General features: G+C 40.3%; 1 long non-coding RNA gene across 5 annotated transcripts in view; it reads right to left on the bottom strand.

The window, feature by feature from the left end:
* Positions 1-27,163, bottom strand: part of LOC147023989 (uncharacterized) — a 205,912-nt gene that overhangs the window by 79,759 nt on the left and 98,990 nt on the right. For 4 of the 5 annotated variants that reach the window (XR_015060501.1, XR_015060498.1, XR_015060499.1 and 1 more), the window contains exons 4-5: positions 19,143-19,207; positions 17,118-17,278 (exon numbers count right to left, since the gene is read on the bottom strand). This is a non-coding gene — a long non-coding RNA (uncharacterized LOC147023989). The remainder of the gene's footprint in view (positions 1-17,117; positions 17,279-19,142; positions 19,208-27,163) is intronic. The other variant, XR_015060500.1, reaches the window with a different exon arrangement.

Consider the following 27,163-nt stretch of genomic DNA (forward strand, 5'->3'; position numbering starts at 1 on the left):
TAGACGTTTTATTGCCATAAGTCGAAAAACCATTATTCGACTCGGGATGTGCACCAAGTTTTGGCCACCAGACATTCGTGGCCTGCACAATACATCTGGCTTGAGCCAGTGGTGGCCTCCCCAGAAAAAAATCAATGAGACCCTTCTGAATGCTTGTGATCACAGCTTGAGGAGGCTGGAGTGCGATGACCTTGCGCCATACGGTTGGAAGTATCAGGTTATTAATGATCGTTATCAGTGCCTTAAGTGACAAGAACTGGAGCATTCCTTTCCACCTTGGATAGTTTCTGCTTAATGTTGTCGAGGAACCCATCCCAATTCCTTTGGATATAGCTCGTAGTTCCCAAATGGATTCCTAGGTATTTAAACCCATCTGTTTTCCATAACACTCCTCCTGGAAGAGTTGGGAGAGGTGCACATGAGGAGTGTGATGAGGAGAGTGTATTTGGGTATACCCAAAGAGCTACACTCTTGTTCCAATTTACTCTTGCTGATGAGGCAAGTTCAAATTTGGCAAGACAACGGGATAGCTCACTGACATCTTTTGGGTTTTTCACCACAACACAGGTCATCTGCATAAGCTGAAGTAACAATGTTTGGACTGTCTGACAAGGATAACCCAGACAATGAGGGGCGAAGGAGAGCCAGTAGGGGTTCAACAGAAAGTGTGTACAACATGCCTGACAGTGGACAACCCTGACGGATACCACGCTGAAAGGGAAAGGGATGGCACAAACTATTAATTACTATTAGCAGGCATGATGCATTTCTGCACAAAAGTTTTATGCAAGATATGAATTTTTCCCCAAAATCTGCTCTATTAAGGACCGCAAATAAGAAAGAATGATCCACACTGTCAAAGGCTTTTTCATGATCCAGGAGTAACAACCCAACACCACGAGGCACGGTTTGACCGATGGCAATTAAATCTCGAACTAAAAAAATACTGTCATAGATGGATCGTTCAGGTATGCAATATATTTGTTCATCTCCAATCAGGAGAGAGATGACATTTTTAAGATGCATTGCAAGCACTTTTGATACAATCTTATAATCAGTGTTTAGCAATGAAACAGGCCGCCAGTTCGTAATCTGCTGCAAAATCCCCTTTCTTTGGGAGGAGACACAAAACCGCTCTCCTCCAGCTCAGGGGCAATTCACCCTGATCTAAGCTTTCAAGCAGGGTCTCTATTAGAGCAGGACACAGAATGTTCCAAAAAGCTTTGTAAAATTCAGCAGGAAGTCCGTCAAGACCGGGGACTTTGCTGTCCTCAAGTAGTTTTAATGCCGCAGTGAGCTCCTCAAACGAAATGTCACATTCGAGTTGCTGTTACTGTTCTTGAGAAAGGGATGGAAGAAGTTCAATCACCTCATTTATAGTTGTTTTGTCCACAGTTCTCGGTGTAAACAGATTTGAGTAGAAAACCTGTATCGAATGCTTAATGTCACTCTGGCAAGTCAAAACACCGTGAGGAGAGTGTAAGCGGTGAATCTGCCGAGAGGTCTTGACAGCCTTCTCAACGTTGAGGAATTCCTTATTTGGAGTCTCCAGCTGAATTCTGCTCATCTGAAGTTGAACCATTGCTCCGGCCACACGCTCCTTGACTAGTTCAGCCAGTAGAGCCTTTTTTCCACAAACTGCTGATGGTGATCACTTCTACTAGATGTTCCAACTTCTTGCTCATATTTAAGTACATCTTCTCTGAGAGCACTTATCAACCCAGATGCATTACTGGTGGTATGTGAGCAATATTGTTGACAGAAAATCCGAATTTGGGATTTTGTACGGTCCCACCACTGTTGAATATTAGGATAGGAACACTTTTGTTGTTCTAACTTTTTCCATACCAGTCTGAAGGCATTTTCAAACTGGATATCTTGTCATAATTTAACATTGAAAGTCCAGTATGCACTATTACAACAATTAAAGAGTAACATACATTCCATTGCAATCATATGATGATCATAAAAGCCAGATGGACTTGTGCTTGTTCTCTGAACCAGATTCACCATTCCCTGGTTTACATACAATCTGTCCAGTCGGCCCATGGTTATCTGGTTGAGCAGCACACCAATGTATATTGATGGGTGTTGGGATTTTTCAAACGCCAAACATCCCGAAATTTAAATTTTTGTACAAGTTTTGCCAAAACCATTGCACTGGGTGGATGGGCTCAGGAGTATTCTTGTCCAGTCGGGGGTTGAGTGTGCAGTTATAATCTCCCCCCATACAAATTAGACTAGTCAAGTCAACAGTGTTTAAAAAACCTGCTAACTTTGGAAGGAGTGGAATCCTTTCAGCACTGTCGCTGGGGCAATACACATCAATAATACAAATTTTTTGATTGCTGCTTATCAATTACACAACAATTAAGAATCCTTTACACACCACCCTACAAGAAATCTCCGAGGGTTGGATTCTAGGGTGCACAATAATAACCACACCTGTCTTAGCATCCTCAAAGGGACTGGAGAAAAAAAGGCAACCTTTAAAAACCCTGCGACACTCGTCCTCACAAGGTTGGTTGGTGTGTGTCTCTTGTAACATTAGAATATCATTTTTTTTCTTTCTTAAACATCTGCAACACCTTGAGGTGCCGCACACAGCTGCGGCCTCCATTTATGTTGAGGGATGCTACGTTCATTTATTTATTTATTTATTTATTTATTTTTGAAAACTACGACTATGACTGCTCTTGGAGTTCCTTTCCGGCCTTAGTGGCACACTTCCTCAACCGCTGGAATTGAGCTTCTGAAATCCAAACTTGCTGAGGTTCATGAATCATATTTTTTGCAGTTTTTAGAAAGGCATGGATATTCGGGAAAAAAATCCCGAATTCTCACATGCCTTTTCCTGAAGGTTTCATTTAAAAATTTAATAATTTCGTCTTCTGTTACCATGGTGTCTCCATCGTCCTCTTGGGCACAACATCCACTAACTGACAGCGTGGGAGAGGTAACATCGAAGTCAACCTCATCATCTCTGTCATTCTCTTCCTGATCCAAACTTCTTTCTAAATCATAAATCTCCATAGAATTTGAACCAACGATCTTTCCATTCCCATTTAGCTGCCCACCATCACATGCAGCCTCTTTCTTACCATCCCTTGCATTTTATTCCACAAGGGTAGGACTGCAGATTTCCTCTGAGGGACTTTCCGGCTTATCTGCCTCGTCATCACAAACACACACCTTTGCGCACACCTCAGTGACAGATTCATTTTTATCACTGCAGACACCAAAAATATCAAAATCCCCACTTGTATCCTCCTGAGAGGCACGAGTATTCTCAATGTCTACATCACACTCGGACAACTCAGGCAATTCAGCGAGTGGTGCAAATGAATTAGTCAGAGTTATATTCGGTTCTGGTTCAGTTCCCAGTCCCAAAGAGGGATTCTCTATGAGAGATGGATCCCGCAAGCTCGGTACATCTGACACAACGAGGATCTTACTTTGTGTTGTCTTTGTCTCATTGTCGACTGGACACGAACGTTTTTGTCCTTTTTTACGAGACAACGTCATGAACCCCTCCATGTCGTCATCAGTACAGTCCTGTACAGTGGAGGTCGAGGGACCAACAACTTCTGGTACATTGGAAGGTAGAGAGGACGGCCTAATGTTTGCTATTCACCAATATGTGTTGGGGAGGGTTATACCATTTCACACACCCCAGTAAGTGGGGGGGGGGGGAGGGGTCTGTTGCTTCCCGCTCACGAACAGGTGGTGAAGATGATTCTCCCCTTTCACCCACCCCATGACATGGGGAGGGGGGATTTACAATCTCCTGTTCTTGATTTTCTGATGATCTCATCAAACCGGGACAGGAGTTCTTCACATGACCGTATGCTCCACAATGATAACACGCCATGACATCCGTGGAGACATACATTCTATAATCATGACCGTACACTCCACATTGATAACACGCCATGGTGGCAGGATTTGCACTCCAGCCACCGTAAAACCCTTCATTCCGCAAAACGCAAAAATGCAAAAAAATCTGAAAACCCACTCCGTGGGAGTACCTCCTGTGCAGCTTCCCTTCGCAGGGCAGCTCACCAGATGACGGGATTGGGGCAAAGCCTTCGGGACCCCCAATCTTTGATAGGAGGGAAACCACGGGGTAACATCCCTGGGTCAGATTGAGGGAGAGTGTGTCGGAGTGGTGCTGAGGTGTCGTCCACCAGACGGCGGTTTCCTTGGGTTAACCTGAGGCGGTCCCTTCGGGTGGGTGCCTGGAATGTCCTATCCCTAAGAGAGGATGATCACCTGTCTCTGTTATCATCTGAGCTCAAGCGTTTGGACATCGGGATTGCAGCTCTCTCTGAGGTTCGGAGACCGGATTGCGGCGAGATAATGGTGGGTGGTTACACCTACTATTGGTCTGGTCGCTCTGATGGTTACCATACCCAAGGAGTTGCTGTAGCTGTGTCCAATAAGCTGACCCCAGTGATAATTGAGGTAACACCGGTCAACGAGCGTATTATGAGATTAACAATTCGTCACTCCTTAGGTGTCATTTCCCTGGTCTCTGTTTATGCTCCGACTGAGGCGAGTGATCTCACCGTGAAGGATGCATTCTACGCCACACTCGAGTCTGTGGTTGATCAGTGCCCCAGACGAGATACACTTCTAGTCTTGGGGGATTTCAATGCATCGACTGGAACTGATAGGGATGGTTATGAGGTGTGTGCTGGTCCCCATGGGTCAGGAACTATGAACCAGAATGGCACTAAGTTCCTTGACTTTGCAAGAAGTCATGGACTTAGGGTGGCTGGTTCATGGTTTCAGCGCCCACAAGCTCATCGCTGGACTTGGTATTCCAACGCTGGCGGTGTGCCAAAGGAGATTGACCATGTCCTCATTGACGGTCGTTGGAGGATGATCCAGAACAGCAGGGTCTACCGGAGTGCTCAGTTCCTCAATACTGACCACAGGCTTGTTGTAGCAACTCTAAAGCTGCACCTTAAATCCTGGAGAATGGTACCATCCCAGCCGAGGCTGGATGTTGCCAAGCTCAGGGATGAGAGAGTAGCTGAGGAGTTTGCGAACAGGCTGAGTGGACACTTGGGAGGTCTGGGTACTTTGGGGTGTCCTGAAGAGTTGTGGAGCGCCTTCAAGACCACCGTCCTTGATGTTGCCGGTGGATGCCTTGGAGCTCACCGCAGGGCAAAGAAGAATTTTGTCTCTCAAGGGACACTGGATACCATTGACCAGAGTCGCAGGGCCAGGCTGAATGGCAGAGCTGAGCTGTTCAGGGAGCTGAGGCATAAAACTGTACGTGCACTGAGGGTGGACAAGGAGGCCTATGTGCGAGGAATCTGTGAGGGGGTAGAGCATCACCTGTGGACAGGTGATTCTCGTCCCGCTTACAGGGGAATTCACGCATTACGTTCATCCAAGCCCATCCCTCGGAGCACTGCAGTTCGAGCACAGAGTGGTAGGCTCTTGACAGAGGAGTCTGAAGTGAAGGCCCGCTGGGCCGGTTACTTTGAGTGGTTGTACCAGGCTGATCCCCCAACTGTCGAGTTGGACATCAAAGGTGTTACAATCCCTGTTGCTGACCCTCGAATCAACTGTGGTCCACCTACGCTTGTGGAAACACGGGCTGCGGTGAACCGGTTGAAACGGGGCAAAGCTCCAGGGATCTGTGGCATCCATGCCGAACTTCTCAAGGCTGGTGGAAATGCTGCACTCGTGTCGTTGCATGCAGTTTTGTGCTCTGCCTGGAACACAGGCATCATTCCAACTGACTGGAAGAGGGGCCTTGTTGTCCCTCTCTGGAAAGGGAAGGGTGATCGCCAAGACTGCAACAACTACCGAGGGGTGACGCTGCTCTCAGTGCCGGGCAAGGTCTTTGCTCGGATAATTCTCGATAGGGTTCGCCACCATCTGCTTGAGCACCAGCATCCAGAGCAGTCAGGCTTTACACCAAAGAGGTCAACGATTGACCATATCCTTGCACTTCGTGTCCTCACCGAACGCAGACGAGAGTTTCGGCAGGGGCTGCTTGCAGCCTATGTTGATCTCTGTAAAGCGTTCGATTCAGTGAATCGGGATGTCCTCTGGAGGATTCTTGGTCTTCGTGGGGTGCCACCAAAACTGATCGATCTGATGTCTGAACTCTACTCTGGTACTGAGAGTGCTGTGAAGTGTGGTGGTACCATCTCTGACTTATTTCCAGTTGTTACTGGAGTTCGTCAGGGATGTGTACTTGCCCCCACACTTTTCAGCACTTGTATGGACTGGATTCTAGGGAGGATGTCGGAGAGATCAAGTTGCGGTGCGTCATTTGGGAATGTCAAGATCTCGGACCTTGACTTTGCAGATGATGCAGTCATCTTTGCGGAGACTTTAGACATCCTCTTGGGGGCCCTCGAGGTGCTGAATGAGGAGTCGGAGCCACTGGGATTACGGGTTTCTTGGGTCAAAACTAAGATCCAGGCTTTCGGTGACATCTTGGATGCTGCTGTCCTGTCTGTGTCTGTTTGTGGTGAGGATGTTGAGGTCGTGGAGAGGTTCACTTACCTTGGCAGTGATATTCATGTCTCTGCTGGCTGCGAGTCAGAGGTCAATAGACGTCTGGGTCGGGCCTGGGGAGTCATGGATTCACTGGATCATGGGGTGTGGCGCTGCCGGTACCTGTGCGGGAGGACGAAAGTCCGAGTCTTCAGGTCCTTGGTACTTCCAGTCTTGCTCTATGGGTGCGAGACTTGGACTCTGACCAAGGATCTGAGACGGAGACTTAATTCCTTTGGTACCAGGTCTCTTCGGAGAATCCTTGGCTATCGCTGGTCGGATTATGTGTCTAACGAGCGGTTGCTGAGAGAGACTCGGATGAGATTTGTTACCTGCATAGTCCGTGAGCGTCAGTTGCGGCTGTTTGGACATGTGGCTCGTTTTCCTGACTCTGATCCTGCTCACCAGATTCTCTCAGCGAGGGAGTCTCTTGAGTGGAGGAGGCCAGTGGGTCGACCACGTGCCTCATGGTTGCAACAGGTTGACCATCATCTCAAGGAGATGGGGATGGGCCTGGCATCTGCCTGGGGGATGGCCAGACGGAGGTCCCTGGAGTACCAGCGGAAAGTGGACGCAGCGACGTGCTGTTCTGGCACATGCTCCCATACCTGACCTGATAACACACCATGACATCTGTGGAGACATACATTCTATACACATGACCGTACGCTCCACAATGATAACACGCCATGACATCCGTGGAGACATACATTCTATACACATGACCATACGCTCCACAATGATAACACGCCATGACATCCGTGGAGACATACATTCTATACACATGACCGTACGCTCCACAATGATAACACGCCATGACATCCGTGGAGACATACATTCTATACACATGACCGTACGCTCCACAATGATAACATGCCATGACATCCGTGGAGACATACATTCTATACACATGGCCGTACGCTCCACAATGATAACACGCCATGACATCCGTGGAGACATACATTCTATACACATGACTGTACGCTCCACAATGATAACACGCCATGACATCCGTGGAGACATACATTCTATACACATGACCGTACGCTCCACAATGATAACATGCCATGACATCCGTGGAGACATACATTCTATACACATGGCCGTACGCTCCACAATGATAACACGCCATGACATCCGTGGAGACATACATTCTATACACATGACCGTTGATTTTTGCATGGAAAACGACGTTTAACTTTTGCTCGTTTTCAGGCAATATCATGTGCAGTACCCATTTAAAAGTCATCACGTGTTTAAAATCTCCTCTTCCTGAGTGTACCAGCACCATTGTGATCTTTGATACGATCATACCGAACTTACTCAATTGAGCACACAAATCATCATTCCGAATGAAAGGCGGAGCGTTAGACACGTTCACCTAAACCACAGGTGTGTCTAATGGGGAAACAAGGAGAAACAGGTCGGGGTGTACGGCAAGGCCTTGCTCCACAATGGAGGTTACCATGTGCACCTCGGAAACGAACACAACCACCTTCTTGTTCATTCGAGGGGCTGCACGGATATTGTGTAAACCAACGATTTTACCGATTGCCAGTAACACGTCCTCAATCTTTACCTCCCTCGGGGGATCACACACGAGGCCGTTTTTACAAGTAAGTGACTCATACATGCTATGATTCAAATGAACGTTTGCCATAGCTAAAAGTAATTTTAACAAAAGAAAAGAGTTTAAATCAACAAAAGAAACCTACCACAAGCGACTGCTTGCAAGTGGAGGAAAAATAATAATAATAATAATAATAATATGGACGAGGTCCAAGAATCGATAAAGGGAGCCAAAAGCGTTGGCTAAACTAGCAAAACAAGTCAGATGGAACACAGGCCTCAAAACCGGGAGGGGTTCTGAGATACACCCGAACACCACCTACCGTGTGCGCTCTCTTTCTCTCTCTCGCTCAACAGATAAGACAAAAACAAGGACAAAGGGGGTAAAGAGAAACGAAAACTAAAACATTTAGACGATAAGAAGAGAGTAAGGAGAAGCAACACAGGCTCCACACGTACCGCCACGGACTGAGCAACAGCCCTCTGCGATTGCACGTGCGAGCCAAGCGAACAACAGCTGTGCAAAGAAAAAAACACGAACATAGAAGAAAGAAATGGGAAATGTGGGAACGCAACCCAGCACAACGGAGGACAGGTACTCACGACACGAAGCAAGCAGCCGCCATGACAGTACACACAACGTACCAACGGCCAGCAGGGGGCGAGAGAGAGAGAGAGAGAGAGAGAGAGAGAGAGAGAGAGAGAGAGAGAGAGAGAGAGAGAGAGAGAGAGAGAGAGAGAGAGAGAGAGAGAGAGAGAGAGAGAGAGAGAGAGAGAGAGAGAGAAAGAGAGAGAGAGTTCTCAGGATTGAAAGACATGTTCCAAGTGTTTGACCAATTTGTTGTTTGGGTAAGGTCTGAGTAGAGGGAAGAGGCTGCTGCCTGTCTGTCAGAGGACTGAGAGATGTCACGGCAGAGTGTGAAGTCCTCAGCAAAGAGATGCAGAGGATTTTCCAGAGTCAGAGAGATCATTGATGAAGATTAGGAATCGGATGTGGCTGAGTGCACTGCCTTGGGGTACCCCAGCTTGACTATTGAGAGCCACACATTGTCTACGAGAGTGGAGGAAGTCAGTACTTCAAGAGTGGATTTGGCCTTGGATTCTGTACGCAGACAGTTTGGAGAGCATGGCGAGATTCCAGAATGTATCAAAAACTCAAGATATGTCCATAGAGATGGGGGAGCAGGGGGTAAGGCCAAAGTTCTTTCATCCCCTCTTCCTGTCCAGGCTGGAGTTCCTCAAGGTAGCAAACAGACAGACAAAAAAAACAAACAGAAAGAAAGGGGTGAAAACATAACCTCCTTCACCTTCGGTGGTGGAGGTAATAAACAAAAACACAAGACATATACCTTTTTAAAATTTATTCCAAAACAGCGGGGTGGGTGAGGGTAAGCATATTACGTACTCGTTCGTTCTGCCCCTACAAGAGACCCCCCTCACCCTGTACACCTCTTAATGAGTGCAGATTTTGATGCAGTTTATACCTTCGATACATGACGGGCAATGAAGGTTGTGGTCAAGTTTCATCGAAATCGTGTGTGTAGTTTTGGAGAAGAAAGCAAATGCCTATTTTTGGGGGTGGGGTCAAAATAAAAAGCCCTGTAGACCCCCCAAATGAGCGTAGATTTCGATGCGGTTAATCCACCTTCGTTAGGCATCAGACATGAAGCTTGTGGCCAAGTTTCATCAAAATCATGTGTTTGGTTCAAGCGATAATGACTGAAGTGTTTACGGACTGACTCACTCACTCACCTCCAGACACTGCTCGATCGCATAAGCTCAACTGACTAAAATCCAGGTGAGCTAAAAAAAAAAATATTTTTTTAAAAGTCGTGAAACCAATTCGGATGCAAGGAGCACACAAGAAACCTTTGCTCACTTTGCTTCCCTCAGTTCCTCTCCTCTGTAAAATATTTTGGGCAGTCCAACATCCATCGAGACCACTTTGTGGAAATGTTTATCTTGAGCTGTTCTTGAGGAAAGGCCAACTTTCAGATAGGGCATTTGCCAGATCTCTGCTGGATCAGTGTCCAACACATAAAGAACATATCCTGAGGAACTCACCACTACCTTTGGACAGTATGAGCTTTTTTTCTCAACTACTTCATGGTCCACAGCTCCAGTTTGCATATCCTCCTCAGTCTTATATGCAGTTCCTTCTGAAACATGAAGTCAAGTTGCAATCTGCTGCATGCAATAGCTGACAACATATCAACTTTGAAAAGAAACAAGTACGTTTTTAAGGAAAGCCAAATGTTATTTTAAAGCTGTAGCAGAAAGGATGAATCCTGGAACGTCACTGTGACATCTTTAAAACCAATTCTGCCGTACGATACCAAAACTATTCAACCGCATAAGCAATCACAGCTAGTATGCCATAGTCACCCAGGTAGTGCACGATGTTAGCCCAAGGTAATTTTGTCTGCCAGGCCAACGTTGGCATGACACCGGATGGCTTATACACCATATTACGAACGATGGACCAACGTTGGAAATCTGCTCGCAACATTTTCAACCTCTTCAGATTAAATGCCAACTTGAGCACAATTTCAGGGCGCTATCTGGGCACAGTTTTGAGTCAACAACAAGGACCGACCGGTTCGGCACCCAACAATGACCCGGCCACCATCCATGATTAAAGGCTGTGGGATGTTGACTCTCCGCCACCTCTTGTAAACCTCAAACAATGAGATTTAAAGACGATTGATGCATGAGAACGGATGTAAGTAGCCGGTGTTAATGAGTGTATCAAAACAGTGTGAAGGATACTAAAGTTGCCGACTACGCTAAGTGTTGTAAGGGGCACAAACCTCCGATGATTTATGGAGCCATCTCCCATGGAATGAGCACACACCAGTGGGATAACGTCAATGATGAAGCCAGTAAGATGTCAACCTTATAGGGCTGTATGCACGTACTGATTGTTGTGAATTCATTGTTAGTCTCGCCCCAAAGTGGTTGTGAGACTATTGCAATGTGTGTGTGTGTATGTGTGTTTCCATGTTTACATATTTTCATTTTTAAAAATGGTTTTCTCTGCAACCACTTGCCCGATCAATGCAAAACTTTAAACATAGGAGGGAACTCTCCACGCACAATATTTTATCAATCACTCCGACATCACAGGTCACATGGTATGGAAGCCACATTGGATTAAAGGAGAAAAAAAAATTGGACATATTTTTCTCCAAAAAAATATTGAAACTTGGCACATCTCAACTCCCCGTGGGGTATATATATATATATATCTATATATATATATATATATGTATATATATGGCGATAATGATGACGTCATCGGTGAAGTGGTATTCCAGCCATAATTGGTTGAACCGAAATCCTTGTCTGAAAAATCTGAAACTTCATATACCTGATCTATGACCTGATATGAGTGAAAATTTACATTCATGACATCATGAGTCATGTTTTCCAGTGGCTATATTGGATTGAAAATGAAAACGTTGTGGTCGTTAATTAACATCCTAATAATCAATCAATAAAGCAACGGATAATGGCAATGTGTGTGACATAATATTGAGGGATGATACAGGTATACGTGCCATAACAGTAGCATGCTCAGTTAACACAAGGAAACACAAGGAAATGAGACAGGTGGAGGCCATTCAGCCCCTCATGCATGCACCACATCAACAACTCACTAATTTATCTGTACAAGATCAAAAGAAGAAAATGCAAAATGTTTTTGGCAATTATCCTGACTGCTCTTGTGTAAAAGTTGAAGTAAAATACCTGTTTAATAAACCTGCCATCTCACTTTCATCACTAACCACTCTCCCGGTGTTATTCCTCAATGGGCCCACACTGGTCCTAACCTGTTCTTTCCCCCTGATATACTTCAAGAAAGCCTTGTTGTTATGTTTAATATCCTTAGCCATGTCCTTCTCTTTTGGCTTGCCGAGTTATTCTTACCCTCGCCAAAGGAGAGGGTATTGCATTTGGGTCCGTTTGTTTGTTTCTGAATGTTTGTTTGTCCGCACAGATCTTTCATGTTTTTCTCCGCAACCGCTTGTCGGATTGAGACTAAATTGTCACAATTGATGCGACTACTCATGTAGAATGTTTTAATGATAATTATGACATCATAGGTCACGTTGTGTGGCAGCCACTTTGGAAAAACGGAAAAACTTTGGACCTCCATCTTTGAAACCGCACGAAGGAAAAACCTTGAAACTTGGCACATAGCAAGTACTCCTCATGAGGAAGGAGTGTGATTTTTTTTTCGATGACATCATAGGTGCCTTTGTTATGACATCATAATTTCATCTGTATAATGCCACATCCGATCAGTGTGAAAAATTTTGAGGGTCATCTCGGGGTAAAACGATCCGCAGAAAAAAAAAATTGATGATGTTATCGGTCATGTGAATCGGCAGCCATATTGTTAAAAAAAAAAACTTTCAAAAATGTTCTTCTCTGAAGTGGCTGAACAGATCAAGCTGAAACTTAACGCGTATGACCGCCTGTCCACGAGGAACAAAAGGTTCACACATTTGATGTCATAAGTCACATGGTTTGGTGGCCATATTGGATTGAAGGAAAATATTAAATAATGTTTTTTCTGCAACCGCTCAATCAATCGACGTGAAACTTCATATTTATGATCGTGTAGTGATGTGGAACGCATGTTTTACATTTCAACTTGATTGGACACATTGTCTGACAGTCAGAATTATTTAATTTTTTGATATGGGTTGTTTTTGCATTTTTGTTTTTAATTATTTTTTTGAATTAGGCTCACTTGGCTGTGTCTGGATGGCTCTGAGGGTAGAAGAGCAGCAGCTGAAATGTGAATCCTATCCATGTTCCTCCTGATGACTTCAACTTTGCTTTTTCCTTGTTTAGGCTCCTTCTGATTACTCCAATGCAAGACTGTTTGTTTGTTTCTGAATGTTTTTTTCTCCATTTGATTTGAATTTTTTTTGTCTCCTATTGAATTTTTTTGGACACCTATTTTGTCTCTCATTTGATTCGAATATATTTTAATCCCATTCTAAATTCAAATGAACAATAATTTTTAAAAAAACGTCATGCGTCCCCCTGCTTCTTTCAATAAACTAACACAAATACCCACTAAAACTGTTATGAACACAACTACAGCTTTATAAATACAGTCCAACAGCCCGACACAAATCACGATAACAAAATACGCAAAACAACACACAAAAAATACTCGTTTTGTTCTGGTCGAGCTGACACAGACTCTTGCAACTACAACGATGGTATTTATGTTTAGAATGAGTGTGCGAGGCGAGACTAGACGCTCTACCGAATGCCGTCGTAGTTGTATAAATGGCACTTGATCAGTTCACTGGTTGTTCAAAATTCCGACATTGAATTAAAAAATTATGTCTTGATTATCTTTAACCTTAATGTTTTTGGACTAAAACTTTCGAAACATACCATGATGCATTAATCACGTTTATTGTGATCTAAAGCTCATGGAAGAGCTTGTCCATGTATCGGGTGAAGGGGACAGACATTAGTAAACATCATTGTACTTTTTATTGAATTACATCCTTGGTAGACAATGTACAAACACATAAACAAAGTAGATGGGATTTGAACCTGGGTTATTTTGTATTCTGAAATAAGTGTTGAGAAGGGAACAGTAACAGACCAATCCCTTTTGTTCCTCTTCCTTTCTGTTTTCATCTGAACCTCACTTTTACAACAATTCCCTCCTCCCTCCCACCAATTTCGGCTGTTCCTACATTTTCACAGCAGGCTTTTAATTTGGATTGCTGGATATATTGTACAGGGATGAGGGAATGCAGCATGCCCATGGTGGCACTACTCGGAGCGACTGTTGAGAGGAAATCCCATAGTTATATCAGCAGAGAGTATCAAATTGGCTGCAACCACAACCAATTTATACCCAGAGCAGCTTGTTTTGCACACAGTGATGAATGACAACATGAACAGGCCACAATGAGCGTGACCGCATTCAGAGATGCTATCCTCCTACACATCATGCTATTCCTACCACAGGTCAAAATCCGTTTTAATGTCACAATCACAAAATTTTAATCGAGGCAATGCACAAGTCATCACCCGCGATTACTAATGAGCACCCCCCCCCCTCCCCAATGACGAAACATGGAAGTTTGACGTAGTGGTTGAGAATGGCACGTGCCTGCCTGTTCAAACGTTTACTTGTATGGATTGACTAGGCCCGGTCAGAGATAGAGAGGGAAGAGCAGCAGCAAGAGACATGAAACGTCAGTAATCGCGATGTCCAACCTCATCACATCAACGGTGCGACGCGGTGATGAAGGCGCCGTTAGCCATTATGCAGCACAGATTGCTTATCGATCGCTTTTCCAAATATTCCTCTAATCCCATGGCGGGCAATACTCACCCAAGGTCCATGTTAATAATCCGATTACCGGCCTGTCTGCTCCTGTTTGGCCTGTCCTACACCACCGACTGGACCAAAAGTCAAGGGGCTTTGACCTGCGCCATGCCAGATAGAAAAGTTTTCACTTAATCATCTCCATCCAAACCACACGAAGAGCATATTGGTTTCGGACGATGTCCAATTTGCACTTCGATTTAAGTGTTCGAATGCGAGGTTTCTTGGCTTGTTGCGATTATGGACGGAGATATGTTTTGTATATTCACTTAAAGCTTGTTGTGATAGGTTTGTGCTCGAGTTTATGGCAGAATATGACCCTGATGTACAACAGGAAACACATTTGGTCACATCCTGTGCTTGTGCTATCACTTTTATTTTTTAATTTTTGCTGCTGATAGGTGATTTTAGCCAGTTATCTTGGCATGCAATGAATGGTATCCTTTCTAGGGGCTATTTACGCAAATGTGGCGCAATTTTGACCCTTGGATACATGATCCACACATTCAGCTTTCCTTCCCTTACTCCAACATCCTCCCAAACATTTCTCTCTCCACTTCTCCCACATTCCTCGACCTTTCTTTCTGTCCTATCATCTTCCATTAATTCATAGAACTTTTCTTACTTTTAATTAACTCAATTCAGTCTCCTCCCCCAATGCATACATAATAAAAAGACAGCCCCAAGAGGAAAATAAATATTAAAAAAGAAAAAAAAGTACTTTTTTTTACATTATCTATATTTATGAAGATTCACCTGCAGCCCTAAATGATCATCACGACTTAAAAGAGATATTTTTACAACCGCATTTTTTGATCCGACTTGATATCAGTGGGTGGTCTGAGAGAAGACTGGAAGACCTGTGTAGAGGAAGGGTGAAGAGAGGGTTGTGGACAAATGGAAAAGGTTGCATCACCCTTCCTGCGTTGATTTGGTAGAAACAACTGACAAAACGGATGTTAGGTTGTCACGACAGCCTGAGTGCATTTCGTTTGAAGCATTGCACTTTATGTTAACCCTGGGCTGTGGAATTGCGTGTTCCGCAGGTATCTGGTTAGACGTGAGACGCATGTTGTGATCTTCAGATCGCCACCGATGAAAGGCAGGCCAGCTGCGGGTCTTCAAAGTGGTGGCCTCGACAGGGCATGGGACTCCAACACATTGCTGAGAGACACGCTAATGAACAATCGTTAATCTGCGGTGAATAATATTACTGAGATCAATTTATTTATTTAAAAGCTGATGCTGCAGTCAGAGCCAGGTAAAAATCAAAGTACCATGAACACCACCACACCAAGCAAGACAGCTACCAAAGCTGGTTCAGCATCACCGTTCATGGTCGGCCGGCTAACCAATCAATAAATGGATGAGGTGCCACTGTCGTCGTTTGTCAGACACTGCCATGGAACGGCTCACTGCTTCTTATGTCGTACTCAACGCAGGTGCAGCGGAGGTGTACAACCAAGCCTCAGCAAAATGGCCGCTCAATACCTGCGTGTGCAACTTTGGTAAAACTGTTTGCCTGATCAGTACCACTAGCTAAAACCCCTCAAGCGTTAAGCCATTAAAACCATGAGTTTTTCGACTTCTTGAAGATAATTTTACCTGCCACTGTAAATAGCTTCAACCCTCAACTGATAGTAATCACCAATTAAATTGTGAATCAGTAATTCAGTGTAATCTTGCAAAAAAGATCCACAAAACAGGAATACTTGCCTTGTGGTTAGGAAAGTTAGGTTGACCATCCCTGTGCAAAATAATAAGGCAGGCTAACCATGGCAAAATGTTTAAATTGAGACATTAAAAGATGACAAAGAAAATGGAATCTCAAGCAAGGCCTCAGGCCTTGAAAGCACCCGAAGCAAGCCAACATCCGCAGGAGTGACCTGGGCTGTAGCTGCGATTTACGCAGAGCCATTTGGACTCACTGCGGCGCCTGTAAAAATCTGCTACACAACTGCCCCATGATACAGCAATCGATCTATGACCCTACGACGAACATGAGGCAAAGCGGGCTGCATCTCCAATCTTATTTCCCAAGTGCCTTCCCCATCCCTCCCACTCCCTGGACACGCGCTGTCAAACTCCGAGTCCTGGCCCCCAGTCGAGCTCTTTCATTTCACCGATTGTTTCCTAAAGACATCACTTTGTCATCGTTTGTCCATGGGAGCCATAACCCACATGAACCGAGCCTTAATATCGCGCGCCTGTCGACGGTTCATCAGCGAGTCTGCAAAACACTAGTGGCAGGCGCTGGAGGCTCGCTCTGCCCCCATAGACCCACACTTTTTTGCTACCCCGCCTTTTACAGCCCCTCTTGCTTTATTAAGCCAGAGCGGCCCTCGGCACACAGTACCCCAACATACCGCCTGCCTAATCGATACGGCAATATTGCCCGATGGATCATTTCCCCCTGTTAACATCCATCGTCGTGAGCGATGGTGTATATATATATTCCACCTGGCTGCGAGCCTTTGGGTGTTGCCCCCACTCCCCTCACCATTTCTTCTTTATAGGCCCCTTCTCTCCCTCACCCTTGGGTGCTATTGGAATGTACAGCACAATGTGTGTATGCATTCTGTTTGGGCTAGTGTTAACAATTGAAACATAAAATAAAACATGAGAAGAAGGTAGGTATGATGTGGGTACATACAAGGTGGCTGCTTAAAATGTGAGCGGTGGAGGTGATAGCATAACCTTAAACAGGTTGTTGGAGAGCCAGAGCGGTGTTTCAATGGAAAGATAGACCCGATTGTGACCATCGCCAATCCAGACTGGACTTCGAAGCAGCCATGGCCAGGAATCCAACCAACACTATGAATGAGAGCAATGCAAGAAAGTTTCACCCACTCTACCACCAAACTACTCAAAAGTAAGAACATTGCAAATATATATATATATATATATATATATATATATATATATATATATATATATATATATATATATATATATATATATATATATATATATATATATATATATATATATATATACAGTGCTTTCCTTTTGTGTTATGACAGTTTCTTTTTTAATATACAATGCACTAATTAATCTATACGAATAGAAAAAAGTTCCTGTGCATCATTTCCACCAATGTCAAATGAGAAATGAAAACAAACACATCACGTTGTTTGGTCAAATCAATATGTAGTTGTTGATAAACATGAAATCGACATGAGAATGTCAACACATGTGTGCAAGACATGTCTCCGGAGGCTTAAAGATGGGTGTGGTCAAAAAATCAGTTAACAGCTCAGTATGTGGTGTGACCACAATTTACGTTGACACACGCTTGGCAACGGCACATCACTGAGGACACAAGATGGTTGAAGAAGGCTCGAGGGATGTCATTCCAGATGTGTACCAAGGCCTGCTGCAGTTGGGACAACATCGCTGCCTGGTTTTGAATATGGCACATTCGTCGTTCCATTTCATCCCACACATGTCCTATGGGAGAAAGATCAGGTGAAATAGCTGGCCAGGGAATTGTGGGAATGTTCTGTTGTGTGATAAAGTCAGTGACCACTCGTGCGACATGAGGGCACGCGTTACCCTGTTGAAATGTGATGTGATGTCCATGAACCAGCAGGAACGGGAGGACGTGAAAATGGAGAACTTCATCATGGTCCCGAATACCTGTCAAATGGCCATTTATGACCTCCAGCTGGGTTCTATGATGTGCAGTGATGCCTCCCCATACCATCACGGTTCCACCACCGAATGACGAACGTTGCAGAACACACGCGTCAGCGTAATGTTCCCCTTACCGTCGATAAACGCGACAACGGCCATCACTACTGTCAAGGTGGAACCTCGACCCTTCTGTAAAGAGGACAGCAGACCAATCTTGTCTCCTGGACCTCAGACATTCTCCACACCAAGCCAGGCGAGCATGTCGATGACTTGGCAACAAAATCAGACGTACGACTAGTCGTCGTGGTCAGATGTTATGCTCGCATAACCGATTTCTGACAGTCCTGGCACTGATTGGTCACAAGTCTGGGATGCTGCGAGCAGTCAAACTTGCTGTCTGGAACCGGGTCCTAAGGTGCACCAACCGGATATGGTTGTCCTGCCAACATGATGTCACACATGGTCGCCCAGAACGTGGACAGTCTCTGATGTTGCCAGTTTGTTGATAACGTCTCCAGAGTGACTGTACGGCATTCCGATGAACACCAAAACACTGAGCCGCAACGTTTTGCACATTCCTGTCTCAAGCATGCCAATAGCACGTAGATATCCATTTTCGGAAAGGCCTGCCATCACGTTTATGACGTTTAGACGTCAATGAAAATGTTTTTCACAGCCGGGATGGTTCGGCGAATCGTGCTACGTTGCAATTTGCTCAATACCACGTGTAGCACTGTCATGTGACTCAGTACACGTGCATGGAAATTTGTGCGTGCGCCGTGCAGTGCACAGTGCCCATGTGCAAATTCTGGAAATCCACGGCAAAACTGGGGAACATTTCAAGGCACATGTTGGCTGACCATTATATTACTAGGGTACATGTCAGTATCATTTTGTGTACTTTTTATGGTGCACAGGAACGTTTTTCCATTCGTATATGAGCATCATCAAAGTTCTGTGGATTTACACTCATGAAAAGAAAAAAAATCAAATATGTATTATAGTAATAATAATCGTTACAATAATACCGTAATATTATTACCAAGAACAGGAGCGCTTGGAGATATCTCATGTTGTGTCCGTGGCCATACTGCGATGGTGACCTGCCTGATGATGATGATAACCATGATGAGTAATATCAACAACAAAAACAAATAGAATACTCAAGAGATCATAGAAAATGATACCCCACGCAGTGTTCAATTATATCCTTCAATTTCAATAAAATAATGATTTTTGAAGATTGTTTAAAAAAAAAATTAATATAAAGAAGTATACTTCAAGAGACACTGCAATAAGACGGCGTTGAGTCACGGTTTAGGAGATGGAGGTTTTATTGATGATCATAGAATGTTAGCCAATCAATCTGCATCATACTTAGTTATCCATAATCAATGGCCTCTTCTTCATTCCGATACTTAACCCTCTCGCATGCCATGCCCACTGACCAGGGGCTGTGCTTGACAGCTCCTATTAGATACACCACCTGATAAAACATGTCCAAGTCCTGCAAAACTGGAGGTTCTTGAAAGTATTTTGAAGGTGATTTGTGTCTTCAGTGTTCAAGTATATAATTCAATGTAACTGAAGATTTAAATAGGTTTAAAGGTGAATAAGTAAGTTGATTCTAGGTTTTACCCCCGTTTTACCCAGTGTCTATTCCATCGCTCCAACGCGTTACATTAGTTATTCGTGCCTGTTGTTTGTGTCCTTTATGACGTCCTTAAAAACAGTAAGTTTCCTGTTTGGAATGATTCTCAATTTTGTTTCACTGCCAGGAAGGAAGTCAGAGTAAAAGTATCATCTCACTCCTCTGCATGTGTGTGCAGTCGGGATGATTTCACAGCTAAAGTACCGTAAAACATCAGACATGTCTTCTTGTTAATGTTCAAAATATAACATTCTATTAAAATAAGTTGTTCCTCTATCATAAACTGATAAGACAAACAGATGGACAGAAATGAACCAATTGCTCAACCCCGCTTTTCGCTTCGCATGCACGGTGTAACAACACAAATATCAAAACATGTTATTGGGAGTATAACTGGAAGACCTTGAAACATCGTAACGCCATTTATTAGTAGTTATGAAACACGTGACCTCACATATGCATTTCACACAATCGTCCTCAAGACATGGCTGCTCCACAGAAAGTCCTGGGGAATTCACCGTTTATTTTGTTGATAAATGGTGAACTTTCTCACCATTGGGATCCAACAAGTAAAGAAAAACTCAATCATGATCAGATGTTGAAAAATTCTCATAAAAAAAAAAAATTAGAATTTCTTGTATTTATTGATATGTTTTGCTTTGATTGAGGGTTGATGTAAGTAGGGTAAGAATACTGATTCTGGCTCACTTTTCCCCATGTAAATGAATGGGGGATTTTCAGCGATTCATAATTTTTTTCCCTAAAAATAAATCCCCTTTTTATCCCAAGGTATATTTATTTGTCTCCCCTTTTAACTTGGAGGTTGAACCTCATTGAATTGAACACCTGGGGGTTGAACAGCTCACTCATTGAACCTATAAAGATTTGTTCATTCTCAAATTCCTTCAATAGTTTAATTTTCTTTGCACAATAATCCCCATCTAAAATATTGACAAACAAAACATTTGAATCTTTATATTTTTTAAGATACCCCATTTGTGCCATTATGAAATGATAAACTTCTCTTAATGCTCTTATCTGACCACCTCCTGAGCCACATATCATTTTGAGATTATAGTAAATTGTGTTTTCATTGTTCAATTGATAACCATCAAAGTTTTCAGTCCATTCAAGGATATTCATTTTTTTCTTTACATCCTCTAACTTACTAGTTTTTAAATTAATTCGCTTATTTGTTTTATTTACCTTTGTTTTAGTTATTTTTTCAATAAGACTTATTTGATATTTTTCACATTCATTATGTTTTCCATTTATATACCAAGACTGAGATTTTCTCCACTCTTTAGTTTGATTAATACTTGGTTTAACCATTTATATATTGTGAAAAAACGCGGCGGTAGCCCTTAAAAACCCTAACCCATCTTCCCATCGTTAAAACATAATCTATTTTATACACTCTATCATACAATATCCATATGGAACACAATCTATTCCATTATCTAAAATAAATCTCTTATCATCAAAGGCTCCTAATGCCTTTTTATTTACTTCTTCACTATATATGTTATGTTTATAACTTCTTATTGTATTCATTTTCCTATATTCTTCTTTCTTATTCATCAAACAATTATAATAATTTCTAAAAGTTATTGATTTCTTTATTACATATTTCTTTATTCCCTTTAACCTCTTATCAATCTGTTCACCATACTTATAAGCATATGCCTTTGCTCTCAATCCAATAAACTCACTCATTACTTTTCCACCCAACTCATCCTTAAACTTACCAATAACCTTTTCATTCTTTTTGGAAAATAACTCACTCTTCTTGCTGAAATTACTTGTATCATATACTCCAATATTTTTCTTCATATCTTCATAAACATCATCAGTTTTTATATCTAGGATAAAACTATCAGTATCCATATACAACAATGAAACATTTTCACCATACTCTTTCTTTAAGTCATTATACAAATAATCATACATCAATATCTTTGATAAATCAAGAACTGCTGTTCCAATATAAATTGGTTTATCCATTACAATACTTTCCTTTTTCATATGAATTGCAGAAAAGTTCTCTGAAAAAACCTCTTCTCTCTCAAAACTTGGTTTATTTATCAATCTTGAAGCTTCTTTCCAAGATGTTGCGAATCTAATGTTTTGCCTGTTTCTAACATTTTCCATAGTCTTTCCAAATACAGCATTATTCATTAATTTATAAAAGTCCCCTTCAAATTTTACTTTTGTATTTGCTCTCATATCTGTATTGAATTGAATATACTTTTTCACCCAAGGACTTTGTTTAAATTTTAAAACTCTATGAATTTTAGCTACTCTCAATCCTTCTCTCAAAAACTGTTTTAAGCTTCTCTGATGCAAAACATATCCCTCTTTATCATAGAATGTTGTTAATAACTTTTCTGTTGATTTGCCTTTAATATTAAAACTTTTATGATAATCACTTAACCATTCTTTCTTTGGAGTTTCTTTCTCACATGCAAAAGGAAGATCTTTATGCTTATTATGAAGATCACTCGGGTACCTCAAATCAACTTCAAAATAATAACCTTCTTCTTCGTCATTCAATTCCTCTTGAGAAGAAATAACAATATTCATCAAAGCCTTTTCATAATCCTTTTCTTCCACCCACTCTAATTTACCATAAGGCAGAGATTGAGACATTGCCCATCCATACAAATTATTAGCATCAAAATACATCAAATAATTACTATCTTTTTCACTATCATAATTTGGAAGATATTTATTATTTGCTTTAGCATATCTTTTTGAACATACTTGTGATATTCCACCTCTCTTGGACTTCTCAATCATCAAAAGCATATCCACATCACTGATTAAATCTATATCTTGTTTTGTCATTTTCAACATTGCACTCCAAGCTAAACCAGGAGCTGTGAAATAGTGGGCAGGATCTAATCCATAACAATTTTTATTATGACAGAGTGATCTAAAAGCTTCAAACACATCAGCTAACAATAAAACATCTGTTTTTAGATATAAATCATGATATTCTCCAAGGTTCTTTATCTTAAATATTTTCCATATTTCTTGTGCGTGTTTATATTCCTTATCACTTATCTCTTCTTCATAAAGGTTATTATAGAAACTTTCTTTTGAAGGAAGTTGTGTTTCTTTAAATCTCATAAATGAATCCATATAATCATAAGGATAAATTCCCTTACTTGTAAGAATTTTCTCTTTACTTTGAATTTCATTCCTTGTTTGAATTTCCTCTCTCGTAAGAATTCCTTCTTTAATCAGAATTTCATCTTTAATCTGAATTTCCTCTTTAGTTTGAATTTTCTTTATAATTAGAATTTCATCTTCAGTTAGAATTTCTTCATTAATTAGAGTTTCCTCTTTACTTTGAATTCTCTCTTTAATCTGAATTTCCTCTTTAGTGAGAATTTCCTCTTTTGGAAAGAATGAATTAAGATTTGGAAAAGAGTCCGTGGAGCTTAGATTTGATGCGAGGTAGGCTAGTGGTGTTCCCATAAACTTGTAAGAATCTAAAAACCTAATACGAGTTAAAGGTTTTGTGAATATCATTTTTGAAAATGAAATATACTTTTGACTTGTGTTTGTTATAGCAGAAATATTCCCTGGTGTTTTTGAAAGTTCATTTATAAATAGATGTGTATCATAGTTGGCGCTGTTGTGAAGAAAGACTGGAATAAAAGAAGGTAATTTATAATTAAGATTACAACAGGAATGAGCGGGACCTCTATATTTACCAGTAAGATGACAATGGTCTCTAACTTTAGACTCCTTAATTTCCCCCTCACAAATATGACAGATATTGTTCATTCTAAATTCTAATTTTTCTTCTTTGGTTAATTTCATCGGTTCATTTGTTTCTTTCATTAATTTAGTGAGTCTTATACAATCCTTTTCTAATCGTTTTACAAACTCTTGTGAAGCATTTTTTCCACGATAATGTTCAAGTTTGTTATACTTTTCTCCAACAGATGATTTGATATAATAACAGAAACCACAAGGAATATGTTTTTGATATTTATTTGTATATGGTTCTTTTGGATTAGGAGAAGCAGTATTTATCTTTTTAAGGATACATTCAAAATCAGCGTATATCACAAATGGGTGCATGATAGATTTATTATAATCTTCAAAATAAATCTTTTCACCAGGTTTAGGCATTGTAATTACAGCTGATTTATGATTACTACAATATTTTGAATGTTGTTCTAATCGTTCTTTTGTATGAAATGAATTAAGACATCGCTTACAAGGATATATTTTGTTTGCTGTTCTGAATACCTGAGAAGAGATTAATCTTGATAAATTATTGATGTATGTGTAATGTGAATTCTTTCCAACACTAAAATATAAAAGGTTAATGTGTGTTTCTTCATTTTTATAGTTGTTTGAAATTTTTAATATTTGAACTTTGTTTGTATCCGTTAATCCATATACATTAATAGAAAGATTATTTCTTTTCTCAAATTTAGGAATATCTGTTAGTGGCATTGGGAATTTAAAATCTTTAATGTCTAAGGTATTCTCATATTTCATATATTGTTTTACTCTTTCTGAATTACATTTTGGTGGATGTAAGTGAGCAAGAACAGACCAGAGAAAACATTTATTATCATTGTTCTTAATATTAACAACTGTCTTCTTTAGTTTTATTTCTTTTGGTAATTCAATATAAGAAGAAGCTTTAAGAGGGTTTGATTTTAGAATGTGTATATCTAAAAAGATGATTTTTTTAATATTGAATCCACTTCCTACCACTGTATTATCAACATCCTCCTCTTGTCTTGATAGTTCTTCATAAACCCCACTATTCAAAAAATCTTGAAATGATGTTATAAAATGAAGATCTGTTCTCATATAAGGAGTTTGTTCTTCATCTTGTCTTTTCATATTCATTTTCACTCCCATATAAAACTTTAAAGTTTTCATTTCTTTTAATGTCTTTTTAATACATTTTTCAACATCGGGTTTCACTATTTCAATTGATTCAGCTATTGATGATGGACCGGGTTCTCCAAATTGAAAAATCCTTATTTTTATATGCCCTTTAAATGCCTCATCAGTGTTTTTAATATAATAGTCTCCCTTTACTTTAAACTCATTTTTCTTGTGTTTTTGTGATTGAAGATGTTGATTATAACTACTCTTCAAAACATCCTTTGAACAGATATCACAATGTTTTCTTTCCAACTCAAGAGGAGATATTTGATGAAATAGATTAAATGTGTGTTTGTTGGTTCGGAGGTGTTTTCTATAATGTTTATATTCGTGATTACAAACATCGCAGTACGTTGTATTCACCATATTTATAGAATAAAACTTTGCTTAAACTAAAATTTTCTTGATGAAAATTTCGTTTAATTTATAGGTGAATCTGTGCTTAAAAACATTTTATCCTCCAACTTTTTCACTTAATAAATACAATGTTTCAAGACACAAAAGACAAGTTTCAATCAATCTCTTCATCTGTTAAAGATACTGAGAAATATGTCAAGGATGTAAAATTGAACAAAGATAAATATAACAACTATTGGATAAAAACTATTATGGTAAATAATATGAGTTCTTCAATTTCCTTCAGTGGAAGGGCTTTTAGTATACCTGGTAGAACATCAATTAAAGTATCTCTAACAAAAGTTTCTCCTCTCCTTCTAGTAATATATTCAAAACTAGAAAAAGCAATGAAACAAGAAAAAGTATCAAAGAACAAAAACCTAATGGATGAAGCTTTAGAAAGAAAAGATAAGACCATCTGTAATATGCAAGGAGAAATTTGTATTTTTTTCAACAACCCTAAAGATGTAAATCTTGATGAAATAAAGGATGTTAATATATCAGGTGAAATGACATTTCGTTCAATAGTAGTTAACGATAATTTTAAAATTACCTTTAATATAAAAAATGTTGTCGTTGAATCTGATAATGAAAAATAATATCGATATCGATGGTAATATACAACTGAAAGTATAGATGAATTTCAGTTTAAGTAAAGTTTTACTTTATAAATATGCTAGACTTTCCTGATTCTCCATATGACAACTTTGAGAATTGTCCTGCGTGTGAAAGACGGGATTAAACACAGAGTCAAAAGCCTATAAACAATGTATATTCTGTGATTATCTTCTAATTAATGATAATAAAAAATATAAAAAGGAAAATAATTCTTTTAGATTTACACCAAAAATGAATTACTTTACAAGATTGATTAGAGAAATGAATGTAAAGTATGAGGATGATAACACACCTTTCCTTACAAGGGAAGAAACTGAACGTATAAGAGAAATGTTCAAAGGATTGTTGTTGTATATTATTCATGGATGTAATTTTCAGGGAAATATCAACACAAGATATTGTATAAATAAAATAATGGATTATCTTGAAATTAAACCTGAACTTAGGATAAAATATAGAGTTTCTAAAAAAGCCAATAATAAATTAAACAACCTGTTTTTCAAATATATAAATGAATGATTTTTTACCTATTTGGGAAAATAAGATAAAATTTAACAACCATAAAAATCTCCCAAATTCATTAAGAAGTCTCATAGTTGGTTCAAGTGGATGTGGAAAAACCTGCTTACTTTTAAAAATGCTCCTCACTCCCAACTTTTTAGATTATGATAATTTAATAATTTTCACAAAGTCGAGTTTTCAACCAGAGTATCAACTACTCTCACAAGGTTTTAATGCTGGTCTTCAAAAAGAAGATATAATAGGTTTATTTAAACGTCAAAAAAACCTAAATGATTATAACATTGAAGATATAATTCAACTATTTTGTGATACACAGAGATGTAAAAAGAAATCAAATCTTATAACTTGTATTCTTAGTGATAATACGGATGATATACCGTCTCCCCAAGATTTGGATAAATCAAAAAGAACCTCGTTATCTTTGATGATTGTGTTAATGAGAGAAACCAAACGGTAATGGACAGCTACTACACAAGAGGGAGACATTCTTCTTGTAATTGTATTTATCTTAGTCAATCGTACTTTCAACTTCCTCGTCGTTCCATCAGAAACAATGCTAATACTTTTATTTTATTCAAGTTAAATTCAATAGATATCAATAATTTTTGGAGAGATAATTGTTCTACATTATGTAGTAAAAAGAAATTTGAGGATTATATGAAGCACACGACTGAAAAATATAAATATATTGTTGTGAAACAAGATGAGATATTAAGGGATATATTTTTTGTTTTATAAACAATTACATATATAAATGACAACTATTATTATAAATCTTGTGGGTAAATCTGCTTCTGGAAAAAACTTTCATAAATCAAGGTTCTTGTGTAGTACAAATGAGAATATTGTAAATTTACTTAAAAACACCCCGTGATACGCATTGTATCAACAACAACTAGAGCAATAAGACCTGGAGAAGTAAAAGGTGAAGATTATCACTATATTTCAGTGGA

The sequence above is a fragment of the Eptatretus burgeri genome, chromosome 7 (genome assembly GCF_056783735.1).
Source record: "Eptatretus burgeri isolate ZD-2024b chromosome 7, Ebu_testis_v1, whole genome shotgun sequence".
NCBI lineage: Eukaryota > Metazoa > Chordata > Myxini > Myxiniformes > Myxinidae > Eptatretus > Eptatretus burgeri.